This window comes from Rhinopithecus bieti, unplaced genomic scaffold, assembly GCF_001698545.2.
Source record: "Rhinopithecus bieti isolate Rb0 unplaced genomic scaffold, ASM169854v2 scaffold_18466, whole genome shotgun sequence".
NCBI lineage: Eukaryota > Metazoa > Chordata > Mammalia > Primates > Cercopithecidae > Rhinopithecus > Rhinopithecus bieti.
The window spans coordinates 1,551,818-1,565,906 of NW_016809319.1; the positions used below are offsets into that span (position 1 = coordinate 1,551,818).

The 14,089-nt window shown below is 42.4% G+C and overlaps 1 non-coding gene and 1 pseudogene across 1 annotated transcript; one reads left to right on the forward strand and one right to left on the reverse strand.

Annotated features, from left to right (window-relative positions):
- Nucleotides 1-10,124: 10,124 nt before the first annotated feature.
- On the reverse strand, nt 10,125-10,211 carry TRNAR-UCU (transfer RNA arginine (anticodon UCU)). Its single transcript is given in 2 exon segments — nt 10,125-10,160; nt 10,175-10,211. It is a non-coding gene; the product is annotated as a tRNA-Arg (tRNA).
- A 1,913-nt stretch (nt 10,212-12,124) lies between these two features.
- On the forward strand, nt 12,125-13,531 carry LOC108540125 (probable ribosome biogenesis protein RLP24 pseudogene; annotated as a pseudogene).
- Nucleotides 13,532-14,089: the final 558 nt, after the last annotated feature.

The following is a 14,089-nucleotide window of genomic DNA, read 5'->3' on the forward strand; positions in this document are numbered from 1 at the left end:
GGCTGGCTGTCTTATAGCGCGTCCGCCAAGACTATGCCAACCTCAGTACAGATCCCGCGGGATTCCTTAGAGAGACAAAGACGAACAGAGACAAAGCCGGCTCACTTACTGATCAGTGATGATCCGTTGACCTGGGGTCTGGTGGGCTTGGGGGAAATCCCAGACGAGCCCCCAGATGTTGTGCCCCAGTCCTTTAATTCCCCAAAGAAGACCACCAGAGTCCAGAGTCAAAGCCAAACGGCAAGGATCTTTAATACAAGTTCGAACCTGGACTCCCGACCAAAAACTGTTCGAGAGCCCCCAGCTGGGTCTGAGACAGCATTATATAGTCAGCAGTAAACAGGCACAGAATCACAGGGGATTTTGTGCAATACAGGTTTGGGATTGGCTGACATTTGAACAAGGCGATTTGGCCGTTTATGATTGGTTCCCGCCTTTTGGGAGTTTCAGTTATTCTTTCAAACACTCATGACCTTTACCTGGAGAGGTGGTGTTTTTTTTTCCAAAGTCGAGATATATGGAGGAATGTGTTTGTGTTGGTGCTGGGCTCAGGAAGTTGAGATATATGAAGGAATGTGTTTGTGTTGGGCCCAGGGCTGAGGAATGTGTGAGTGTGTTTGATCTCTTTCACTAGGATTACAGATGTGAGCCACCGTGTCCCTCCACACATCTGTGTATTTTTAAAATCTCCCTTGCCTATATTCTGCATTAGCAGTTGGCAAAATTTTTCTGTAAAAGATCAGATAGTAAATATTTTAGGTTTTGCAGGCCATATGGTCTGCAGCTACTCAACTCTGGCACTGAGAAGGGTAGTATGAAAGCAGCAACATATAATATAATAGCACATGAATGAGTATGACTGTGTTCCAAAAACCTTTATTTAAACAAAGCCTAATTTGAATTTTAAACTGAAAATAAATTTTCATATCATTGTTTATATGTTATAAAATTATTTTCATTTTTTGAGCCATTTAAAAATAGAAAAAACATTCTTAGTTCAAGGCCACACAAGAATAGGTGGTAGGCTTGATTTGGTCCATAGCTGTAGAGCATCAACACCTGCTCTATATCTATAATTATTTTTATAATTAATTTGATTACATTTTGTTGTTCTTCTATTTTTCATGTCTATTCTCACTATCTACTTATATGCTATCAGTGGTACCCGCCTTGTGCTTTTTGTAATTTTAGTCTTCAATCCTGAATATTTTTTTCTTTTGTCTCTATGAGTTCTGTATTTTCTGTTTCACAGTCTTTATTTTCTTGTCATGAAATATTTATTTCTGGCAATGTATTTCCTGAATTCTTGTGTTTCTGCTTTGTGTTTTTTTCTTTATAGCCATTATTGTTTCTGTTTAACCCAAAAGTATCTGAGACATGTCTCAATCAATTTACAAAGTTTATTTTGCCAAGATTAAGGACATACCCATGACACAGCCTCAGGAGGTCCTGAGGACATGTGCCCAAAGTAGTCGAAGTACAGCTTGCTTATTTATTTATTTATTTATTTATTTATTTAGAAGGAGTTTTCACTCTTGTTGCCCAGGCTGGAGTGCAATGGCGCGATCTCAGCTCGCCACAACCTCTGCCTCCCTGATTCAAGAGATTATCCTGCCTCAGCCTCCCAAGTAGCTGAGATGACAGGCATGTGCCACCATGCCCAGCTAATTTTTTTTTTTTTTTTTTTTTTTTTTTGTATTTTTAATAGAGACAGGATTTCTCCGTATTCATCAGGCTAGTCTCGAACTCCCGATCTCAGGTGATCTGCCCGCCTCGGCCTCCCAAAGTGCTGGGATTACAGGCATGAGCCACCGCTCCCGGCCGTACAGCTTGCTTTTATACGTTTTAGGGAGACATGATATTACCGGAAAGGAGTTCCAATCCAGACCCAAGAGAGGATTCTTGGATCTCGTGCAGGAAAGAATTCTGGGCAAGTCCATAGAGTAAAAAGCAAGTTCTTTAAGAAAGTAAAGGAATAAAGAACGGCTACTCTACTCTATAGGCAGAGCAGCAGCAGAGGCTGCTCTGCAGCTTATTCTTATAGTAATTTCTCCATCATATGCTAAACAAGGGGTGGATTATTCCATGAATTTTCCTGGAAATAGGTGGGCAATTCCCGGAACTGAGGGTTCCTCAGATCATACAGACCGTATAGGGTAACTTCCAGAGGTTGCCATGGCATCTGTAAACTTATGGTGCTGGTGGGAATATCTTTTTGCATGCTAATGAGTTATAATTAGCCTATAATGAGCAGTGAGAATGACCAGAGGTCGCTCTGGTCACCATCTTGGTTTTGGTAGGTTTTGGCCGGCTTCTTTACCGCATCCTTTTATCAGCGAGGTCTTTGTGACCTGTACCTTGTCGTGACCTCCTCTCTCATCCTGTGACTAAGAATGCCTGAACCTCCTGGAAATGCAGCCCAGTAGGTCTCAGCCTTATTTCACCCAGCCCCTATTCAAGATGGAGTCGCCCTTGTTCCAGTGCCTCTGACAATGAGCCATCAATCAGTGTGTGTAAGATGTACATTGGTTTTGTGTGATAAGGCAGGACAACTCAAAGTAGGGGCTTCAAGGTTAGAAGTCCATAAGAGACAAAAGTTGCATTCTTTTGAGACCTTGATAAGCCTTCCACTGAAAACACAATTTAGTCTGGCTCTTTGAATCTGCATTTTTACTTAAACAATAGGGCAGAGGAAGCAATCTGATACACATGCCTCTCAGGTGAGCCTCAGAGGGATGACTTTGAGTTCTCTCTGTTCTTTGTCCACAAGGAATTTCCTTGTGGGCAAATTGTGAGGGAGGTATGTAGCTTCTTATCTTTGTACGTATCTTATTCAGGAAAAAAATGGGAGGCAGGTTTGCTTGACATAGTTCCCAGTTTGACTTTTCCTTTGGTTCTGTGATTTTTGGGATCCTGGTATTTATTTTCCTTTCATACCTCCTTATAATATTTTTAATAAATGAATTATGTCATTTTATATCCTTCTTTGTAGCCATATTTTTGGGCAAACTTGTATATAGAAAGATTAGATTGCAAGTTTTATATTTATTTTTATTGCAGCTATCTGTGTATATCAGCATACTTATTTTGTGTGTGTGTGTGATGCAGTCTCACTCTGTCACCCATGCTGGAGTGCAATGGTGCCATCTTGGCTCACGGCCACCCCCACCTCCTGGGTTCAAGTGATTCTCTTGCCTCAGCCTCCAAGTAGCTGGGATTACAGATGTGCACCACCACACCTGGCTAATTTTTGTATTTTTAGTAGAAATCAGGTTTCACCACGTTGGCCAGGCTGGTCTTGAACTCCTGACCTCAGGTGATCCTCCGGCCTCAACCTCCCAGAGTTGAGATTACAGGTGTGAGCCACCGTGCCTGGCCCAGCATACTTCATTTTCTGTTCAGATATAAGTGAGACAGATTTTCCTGAACTAGTAGCATAGGCCCCTGTGAGAGCAGAGAAGGCAGGGTAACTTTGTAGACTTCAGATGTCAAAGATTCTCTATTGTGTTGTTTCAATAAAAGCCTGAGGTTGGCACCTCTGCAATCATGCTTCTCTTGGCTTTCAAAACCTAGCCCAGGTCTGGAGGGTTTTTGCCCATAGCTCTGAAATACTTAGACTTCTTTTCATGGACAAAAGTAATGAATGGTATTGCCTTGATGTTTCAAGATGAAGCACCAATTCAAACACAAGCTCTTTTTTTTTTTTTTTTTTTTTTTGGAGATAGAGTGGAGTCTGGCTCTGTTGCCCAGGCTGGAGTGCAGTGGCATGATCTTGGTTCACTGCAACCTCCGCCTCCTGGGTTCAAGCAATTCCCCTGCCTCGGGCTCCCAAATAGCTGGGACTACAGGTGCGTACCACCAAGCCCAGCTAATTTTTGTGTTTTTAGTAGAAACGGGGTTTCACCATGTTAGCTAGGGTGGTCTCGAACTCCTGACCTCAGGTGATCCACCCGCCTCGGCCTCCCAAAGTGCTGGGATTACAGGTGTGAGCCACTGCACCCCACTACACAAGCACTTTCTAAACTTTCCTACCCTCCTTCAGCCATGACATTGTCCGGTATCATCTCAGTTCTATTTGCAGAAATTTCAGCTCAGGGTTGGTTCTCTCCTTCTAGCAGAGAGAGGCAGCTCAATATTTCTGAAGCCTGCTCCCTATCAGATTCCTCTGCATTTCCTCTTCTCTGGGAAATAACTCGATTTGACTGCTATTTGGTTTCCTAGGCATGCATTGTGAAATTATCAGGCGTTTAAGGTGTTGTATATGCTCTATTTTGTTCCTGTGTAAAAGTTGTTTGTGCTCTTTATGATATTCTGATGGGGTATCTGAAAGATTTCAAACTAAGTGGCTGCCACGCCTCTCCCAGCTACTGTCCTCGGACCCGGGCTAGCCGGGCTTCTGCTCTTGCCCCTCGCCACAGGGAGCGCAGCGTTTTGAAACACTTTCCTCGAAATTCCAAGTCTGAGACTCTAGTCTTTAGCACAGCCCTGGCATAGGGGTGGCGACCTGATCCGAGAAAGAGGCCCAGCGCGTGGGTCGCATTTCTTACATGGGATCGTGAGAAATTTGGCCGCCAAAACGGAACTGACGCACTGATCTGGGGTGACCTTCACTCACATCAGACACTATTTGGGTCTCTGGCTACCGATGGGCCACCGCCAATTCTTAACCTTCATCCACAGTGTGGATTCATGCGGCAGCTCTCACCACTGGTGTCACCTCGAGGCCACCTCGGGTCTGCACCAGACAGCAAAGGGGGAGCAGTAGCAGGAGTCCTTTACCGTGTGCTCTATCCCTACTTCCGCTGCTGACCCCACAGCGGTCGCCCCTCCCCGTGACTGGCTCCACACCTAGTGTCAGGTTGTCCTCAGGGAGGGGCAACACCTCTCTCTCGAGGACTCTTGAGACTGTTGCCTCACAACGCCAACAGGTCCATATGACTGATGTCCCCTCTTGACTCTAATCAATGTGATGGCATCATTCTAGACAAGGGCAGACTTTCCTTGTTTGAATAGAACCACTCTTCTAACTCCACCTACAAGACCTTTGCCCTCTAGTGGCCGTGTATGGAATGCAGCGTGTAATGCAATCAACAACGGAAAGAAATCACATTTTAAGAATGCAAAACTTTGTTCTTCGTTTTCGCATTAAAATTCCGACAAGAGATAAATGTAACCCGACCAGAAAAATGAATTGTTGTTCACATTATCCTGCATATTCTGGGTAAGACTTGCCTTAATGGTCGTTAACAAAGCACAGTAACAACCTTTCCGAGAGTCACTGTAAACTGGTATTTATTGGTAACCGATGGGCACACTCCTGCACTGGAGGTCACATTTCCTTTTAAGGCAGCCCTCGAGACTCTATACTTCTAGGTTCAAGTAATTAAACTATCCCCATGCCTTTTCTTATACAGGGGCGATATCCCTACTATTACTTGTCTTGGAGAACTATTCCTGAGGGTTTTTTCCTCCCTTATAACATCTTTGTAAGTATTCCCAACATTAAAAATAAAAACTAATGCATTCTGTATGTCCCACTAGAAGTTCCTCTAGTATCCCTGTAGTAGTTCAAAATGTACAGTATTACTAGAAGATTTGCTGGGAAATATATAAGCCGCACTGTCCCCTGATTTCTCAAGTCACCCTAGGTAGGTGCCAACAAAATTAACATTTGTTTTTCTTATTGGATTTACAGACTTGTAATTTCATAAATAATATGCATAACTGATATTATTGATTAATTGATTTAGACAATTAATTAATTTAGGCAATTTAGGCCAAACTGGCAGAGATCTGAGAGAGGATGAGGGAAAAGTGCTAATCTCATCCAGGAATGTCCTTACAGACCATACCCAGAAATAATGCTTAATCTGGGTACCCTGTGGTTCATGCAAGGTGTCACATGAAATTAACAATCACAGATACATACTATGAGGTAATGATTACATACTATGAGGTAATGATTTTGGCATTTAAATGTTATATAAATAAAATAATGATTGTGGAAAAAGTCAGAAATTGAAAGATATGTACATAAAATATAATTTATAAAAAGACATGCACCAAATATCATTACATACTCTTCTAAAAAACATTGTCATAAACTGTAAACATTTAATTCATTAGACTAGTTTCCTATGAAAAAGAATGATATACGGAATAGGCTATGTAGATAAAAAGAAATTAATCAATTGATTAAGATGGTCTTATGTGGGGAAAAGAAAGAAAGATCAGACTGTTACGACTGTTTAGCTGTGGGTCTGGTTATGCCGACCGTTTTATTTCCCCCGAAGAAGACCACCAGAGTCCAGAGTCCAAAGCCAAGCAGCAAGGATCTTTAATGCAAGTTCGAACTTGGGTCCCTCCGTTCTAGCACATACAAGAGGGCCCCGAACAATCGTGTGCGCTTGCCTTTTTATAGCTTGAGGTAAACACAGGACGTTGTCGGTTACACAGGGACGGATACAGGCTTTCTCTAGGTTACAGCATTACATTGGTTACATTTAAGTTATACCTTTTTAGCGCCTTCTTATTGGTTCCTGCACTTGTTACAAACAGTTGTAACCTTATCGGAGCTTCTCCAGGTGTTGTTTTTGTCTTCTAAAGGTTGAGATATATGGAGGAATGTTTTGTGTCCGGGCCCCCCAGGAAGTGGAGCATATGGGGGATGTGACTGTGTCGGCGCTCAAGGCTGTGATGTATGGGAGAATGTGTTCTTTCAGTCTATATAGAAGGAAGTAGCACTGTAAGAGACTTCCCATTTTCGTTCTGTATTTTGCAGATGCTGTATCTGTGCCCTACCCAACCTTGTCCTTGAAGAGGACATGTGCTGTGTGACTCGAGGGTCTTAATGATGGTGGCCCTGTGCAGGATGTGGCCTTGTTAAACCAAGTGCCTGAAGCAGCTTGCTGGTTAACAAAGTCATCACCATCCTCTCATTAATCTCAAGTCCAGGGGACACATACACTGCGACAGGTCCGCAGGGACCTCTGCCTAGGAAGCCTAGGTATTGTCCAAGGTTTCTCCCCATGTGATAGTCTGAAATATGGCTCGTGGGAAGGAAGACCTGATCATCCCCAGCTGACACCCGTGAAGGGTCTGTGCTAGGGAGGACTAGTACAGGAGGAAAGAAGGCCTCTCGGCGGTTGTTGGCAGTTGAGATAGAGAAAAGCATCTGTCTGCTGCCCGTCCCTGGGCAATGGAACATCTCTGTGTAAAACCCGATTGTATGCTTTGTTTACTGAGATAGGAGAAAACCGCCTTAGGGCAAAAGGTGGGACTTGCTGGAACAATGCTGCTAAAAGGTTTATGGAGATGTTTGCATATGCATATCAAGGCACAGCATTTTCCTTTGAACTTATTGATGTCACAGAGATCTTTATCCATATGTCTTACTGCTAATTTTCTCCCTACAATGATCCTATTGTCCTGCCACTCCCTTATCTTTAAGATGGTAAAGATAATTATCAATAAATACTAAGGGAACTCAGACCGGTGCCGGCGTGGGTCCTCTGTATGCTGAGCGCCCGTCACCTGGGTCCACTTTTTCTTTCTCTATACTTTGTCTCTGTGTCTCATTTCTTTTTTCAAGCCTCTCGTTCCACCTAACGAGAAACGCCCACAGGTGTGGAGGGGTAGGCCACCCCTTCAGTCTTAGATTAAGTAATCAAAAAAATTAACAAAATACTATGAGATATTCAAAATAATTGATGATCTCTGTGGTGTTTTTTTTTTTTTCTTTTAAACAGTCTTGCTTTGTTGCCTAGTCTCGAGTGGTGCAGTGGCATAATCTCGGCTCACTGCAACCTCTGCCTCTCAGGTTCAAGCAATTCTCATGCCTCCCAAGTACCTGCGATTATAAGCATGTGCCATCACGACCAACTAATTTTTGTATTTTTAGTGGAGACATGGTTTCACCATGTTGCCCAAGCAGGTCTCCTGAGCTCAAGTGATCCAATAGCCTCAGCCTCCCAAAGTGCTGGGATTACAAGCGTGAGCCACTTCACCCGGCCCATGGTGCATTTTTTGAAAATGAAAATTCTGCTTCCACTCTTGAAAAATGAATTGCTAGGAGAATTGTCGTCTGGCTATAAAAAACTAGAAAAATAGAAAAAATATTTAATACAGTTCTTAGATAACAGTGTTTTGGAAACAGGCAATGCCAGCTTGTAATACTTGAGAGAAGAGAAACAGAAAATGTGAACCTGGTGATTACATCAGTCAAGAGAATTTTGAAGAAGGAAAAGACAGTGGCATTTACCACACTAAGTATCTTGACTTACTAGAAGTCTCAATACATTCAGAGCATGCATTGTTGGTGCAAGGATAAACAAAATGTCATAGAATAGAGAGCTCAGAAATCATCTGCACATATGTGTAAATTTAATACATGATAAAGGTGGCATTGCAGCTGGAGTAAGAGAGTATCATTTACTGAGAAATGTATACAGGAATAAATAGGGGTAAGAAGCTGTGAATCTATCACACCCTGTTTCATTGCCTGACCTGACTAGATGTAATTTATGTCATAAGAAAAGGAGTATGTAGTGGATAATAAATATTCTACATATGGTCAATCATGACATTAACTGATCTTAGTGAAAGGGTATGTCATTGCCAAATTGTTGTGCAAAGTAAGGGGAAAATTCACCATGTCAAATGGCATGTTTATTTTTATTTATTTATTTATTTATTTTGAGACGGAGTCTCGCTCTGTCGTCCAGGCTGGAGTGTCGTGGCGCCATCTCGGCTCAATGCAAGCTCCGCCTCCCAGGTTCATGCCATTCTCCTGGCTCAGCCTCTCGAGTAGCTGGGACTACAGGCGCCCGCCACTTTTTGTATTTTTAGTAGAGACGGGGTTTCACCGTGTTAGCCAGGATGGGCTCGATCTCCTGACCTCGTCATCCACCCGCCTTGGCCTCCCAAAATGCTGGGATTACAGGCTTGAGCCACCGTGCCCGGCTAGGCATGGTTTTTAAAAAGGGCTTTATTGGGGGATTTATTTTGCTAAGCAAGCAAAGGCAGAGATTGATCAATTCTCTCTTTATTTCACATGGAAGCATGCCAGGCACAGGCATTGCTGGAAATACAGCAGGTCTGTAGTCGACAAGAAGGTATCTTCCCTTTATTTCTCACCCTCCACAAACAGAAGAGCCTTTTCCCAGACCTTCAGTGAGAGTGGGCCAGACCGCTTGACGGCAGGCAATCTGGATTTAAGGTGTGACGTGTTTGTAATATAATGGTACAATCCATGCTGTGGGATATTATGTAATTTATATAAAGAATTATATAACTCTACATATGTTAAATGATACCACTACAGTCAAAGATGAGTGGAGATATACATCTATATGTATATATATAATGTGTGTATACATATATGCATATATATACATCTTCCCAGAAATATATTACATATTATTAACGTTAACATACATATAAAATTTTTGGGAAGATGCACAGGATACTTGAAACTAGGCGCCAGTGGAGGGAATTAAGAAAGTAGTGTTCTAGGATGAAAAGGAGACATTTTCCAGCTCTATTTGTACAATTGAGTGGGGGGAGGACTTTTACTGATCTTTGTTTTGGATCAAAATCAGTGCTAGACATCCTCATCCATAATATTTCATTTAAAAGTGAATTTAATTTTAATTAATTTCTTAGAGCTGAAATATTTGCACTACCAACGATCACTTATTGAGGTTGACGATGAGATGAAGAGCGGACTTGAGGCTTGAGTTTTCACCAGCTAGAAAACTGGCGTGTTTCCAAATGGACACTAGAATTCTTACAGGCACAGTTTAGAACATTTGCCAGCAATTCTCAAGCAGAGGCTGGGAAAACAGTAAGTTTATCTGCCCCAGAAAGTTGTTTTTCATAAGGAAGAAACAGTTACTGGTATTCATTTTAATATCCAACTTGTATTATTTTCCCTTTGGTCATCTAGCGACTGTAGACGTCTACACATGGCAGTGTTTCTGAAGAAGCTCCTCAGATGTTAACACTAAAAGCAGAAAATGAATTACAGGAAAATGGGATTCGCTGATTGGCGAAAACGTCCAATTAATTAATATAAGGAGAAATTACTTGCGCAAGTATCCACTTAATTCACAAAATGTAAGATCCGACTCTGGCGGGACTCGAACCCGCAACCTTTGAATCTCTTGAGTCAGGCTAGAAGTCCAATGCGCTATCCATTGCGCCACAGAGCCTGCTTGAGCTCCGCCTTTCGCCCTGAGTTTACTAAGTAATTTGACTACTCATGTAATACGTTTCCGGAAAACATTCTGCTCCAGTCACCGTGAGAGTTCAATAAACACAAAAATGAAACAACACAAGGGGTACACACAATCCCTGACACGGAGGAGTTACTAAGCCTTTCAATAACTATTTTCACTTGTGCCATGAGATAACGAATAATTTAGCGAGACTACGTCTCAAAAAAAAACAAAAACAAAAACAAACAAACAAAAAAAAAAAAATAAAAGCGAGACTCCGTTTCAAGAATAATTGGAGAGCTTTCGGACAGCTGAACACGTGGAGGTTTCTGGAGGGTGGCAGACCCAGAGAGTGCTTGGAAGCTTGGCGCCCCTTCTTCCATACCTTGCCCTGCGTGCCTCTTCATTTGTATCCTTTGGGATATCCTTTATAATAAACCAGTAAACCCTATAGCCTGGCGCCCACAACATGGGAGGTGCAGGTGGCTTGCTCTGAGGATCTGGACTTGCCCTGCATGGTCCCCTGAGAACTGCAGGTGCCCTACATGGTCTCCTGGATCAAGCTATTGGAAGGCGGTGAAGAGAGGGTGGAGGCACCCCAGGAAGATCTGCGCCTCAGAGGACAGAAGGACCAAAATGGCTCTTCCGGGGTCCAGTGAAAGATCCTATTCCCTGAAGATCCGAAACACTACCAGCTGCAACCCGTGAACATACAAGGGCACTCTGCAGGCACCGGAAGGGCAGAGAAACCTAAGTGGAGAGGCGATCTTGAGAGTGACAGGATGTCCTAAACGCCGAAGAGAATTTTAAGAAATACAAAGCTGGAGCCGGGCATGATGGCTCACGCCTGTAATCCCAGCACTTTGGGAGGCAGAGGCGGGCAGATCACGAGGTCAGGAGTTCGAGACCAGCCTGGCCAACGTGGTGAAACCCCATCTTTAGTGAAAATACAAAAGTTAGCCAGGCATAGTGGTGCACTCCTGTAGATCCAGCTACTCGGGAGGCTGAGGCAGGAGATTTGTTTGAACTAGGGAGGCAGAGGTTGCAGTGAGCCGAGACTGTACCACTGCACTCCTGGCCAACATGGTGAAACCCCATCTCTACTTAAAAATACAAAAATTAGCCGGGCATGGTGGCGCACGCCTATAGTTCCAGCTACTTGGGAGGCTGAGGCAGGAGGATCGCTTGAACCTGGGAGGCAGAGGTTGCAGTGAGCAGAGATGGCACCACTGCACTCCAGCCTGGGTGACAGAGCCAGAAACCATCTCAAACAAATAAAATAAAATAAAATACCGTGAAAGTGCTTTGAAAAAGTATAAAGTGCTACGCAAATTTGAAACTTCCATTTTAGGGTTTTTAGGAAAAAAATGTACATGTTAAGGTTATTAGAAAAATATAAAAATATAATTAAAAAAAGAAACTCCATTGAGTCATTATCCTCGTTATGATGGTGGTGTTCTGGGGATGAGAGGATACCTTTCATTTCTCATGTTTTCCATCACTCCAAACAAAGAAGATCACAAAGAAGCCTTTCTCATAGTCTTCTGCAGGAATTCCTTTGGGGAAGTTAGGAGGCCAGGTGCATGGTCTGTTCTTGAAGCACCAGCCAAAAGAATTCCAAGATATGGACATATGGGAGCCACTGGCAGAAGGAACTTCACTAAATGCTGCACTGATATTTTAGAAATTGTTGGGTTTCTCTGATCAAGCTTGGGCCCTTCCCTTCCTGTTTTCCAACGACATTTTATTGCTTTAGTTGTGTGTTCATTGCCTCCACTAATATTAGGGTGTAAAAGGGATACTAAGTTCATTTTGTGTTTTGCATGTTATTAAAAGTGTACATGTGGGGGAAAAAAGAATAGTTTGACCAAGGATCAAAATCCATATCTCATTTAATCTGGCCTCTCCAATTCCATGCTTGGGATAGTTGATTTCACAGAACGAAATTTGAGGAACTTCCAACATTTGACGTTGGATAGTATTTTTAATCTATAGCCGAGTCCCGTAAGTCCCTTTCCTGTAGCTCCAGTCTAGATTTTTCTCTCGAAAGATAAGCCCTTCTTGTTCATTCTTGTTCATATCTGTCTTTTTCGTTTGTGTTTAAAAACGAGTTTCGTGTGTTTTGTCAACAAGCTCACAGAGCAAATGATGACCTTGTGGCACAAATTTACTGCGTCCAGGTGGCTTTAGAATGCTCCCAGGTTCTCTAACTAGGGAATTTTCTTTTAGCGGCTGTTTGGGCTGAGATGTAAAAACACCATTTTCTTTGCTTTTCCGCCTTTCGGTGAGACAGTGTGATCCAGCGGTACTTGCTCCGTTAGGGGAGGTCAATTAAGTGGCTTCTTGTCGTCCTGGACAGAAAGGAATAAGGTCGTTGAAGGTGACGCTCAAGCGCGGGAGAATCCAAGTTTGGCGATGTGGAACGGGCGAGCATTCGTGGTCTGAGAAACGGGAGGAGAAATGTGGAGGGAAGAGAAGTCTCAGGTGATCCGCGACCCAAAGATGGCTTGGTGCAATGTGACAGAAACAAATACGACCGTCACTGGAGGATTAGAATCCAGGCCTCCAGGGCGAGATCGAATCCCAGGGTTAAGACCTTAAGGTCATTCATTCGTCCCCACACGCTACTTAACAATAGACAGTGAGGAACTTCTCTGGCCCGATGACCTCTCAACTTTATGTCGCATCCAGAAAAGAAAATACTGTAATTAATTCTGAAACTTGCAGGACGCAAAACAAAGCAAAATACGAGCTCTGAACTATTTGCAAAAACGCAACGCTGACTTCCTCTCAAGCTTGGCGTTTGTTTGGTGGGGTCCCACGCGGGTTCAACATGCATATCGAGAAGTGTTATTTCTGTTCGGGGCCCATCCACCCTGGATACGGCATAATGTTCGTCGGCAACGATTGCAAGATGTTCAGATTTTGCAAATCTAAATGTCATAAAAACTTTAAAAAGAAGCGCAGTCCTCGTGGACCAAAGCATTCCGGAAAGCAGCTGGTAAAGAGCTTACAGTGGATAATTCATTTGAATTTGAAAAACGTAGAAATGAACCTATCAAATGCCAGCGAGACCTATGGAATGAAACTATTGATGCAATGAAGAGAGTTGAAGAGATCAAACAGAAACGCCAAACTAAATTTATAATGAACAGATTGAAGAAAATAAAGAGCTACAGAAAGTTCAGGAAATCAAAGAAGTCAAGCAAAACATCCATCTTATCCGAGCCCCTCTTGCAGGCAGAGGGAAGCAGTTGGAAGAGAAAATGGTACAGCAGTTACAAGAGGATATAGACATGAAAGATGCTCCTTAAAAATTTCTGTAACCATTTCTTTTGTGTACATTTGAAAATGCCCTTTGGATACTTGGAACTGCTAAATTATTTTATTTTTTACATAAGGTCACTTAAATGAAAAGCGGTTAAAATGCATCTTTTCTACATTGCCATCTACATAACATCAGATATTACAGATGTTAGATTGCATCTCAGTGTTAAATCTTCACTGATAGATGTACTTAAGTAAATCATGAATATTCTACTTGTAACTATAGAAGTGAATTGTGGATGTAAAATGGTTATGCCATTTGGATAATGGCACTAGGCAGCATTTGTGTAGTAACTAATGGCAAAATTTATGGCTAGTGATGTATAAAATAAAATATTATTTGCCATAAAATATTCCCTTTGTTAATGTTATAGAAGGGAGGGAGGGATACAAAAAGGAACTAACAATTTGTATGGCAGTGTCAGATATTATTTTGATTTTAGTACTTCTTGTTTTGGTTTGTTTGCATCTTAGAAGAGCATAATGACATTGTTTGATGAAGCCTAAATTATGCTGGACTGTTTTGACCTGGTTTAGCCCTTCTG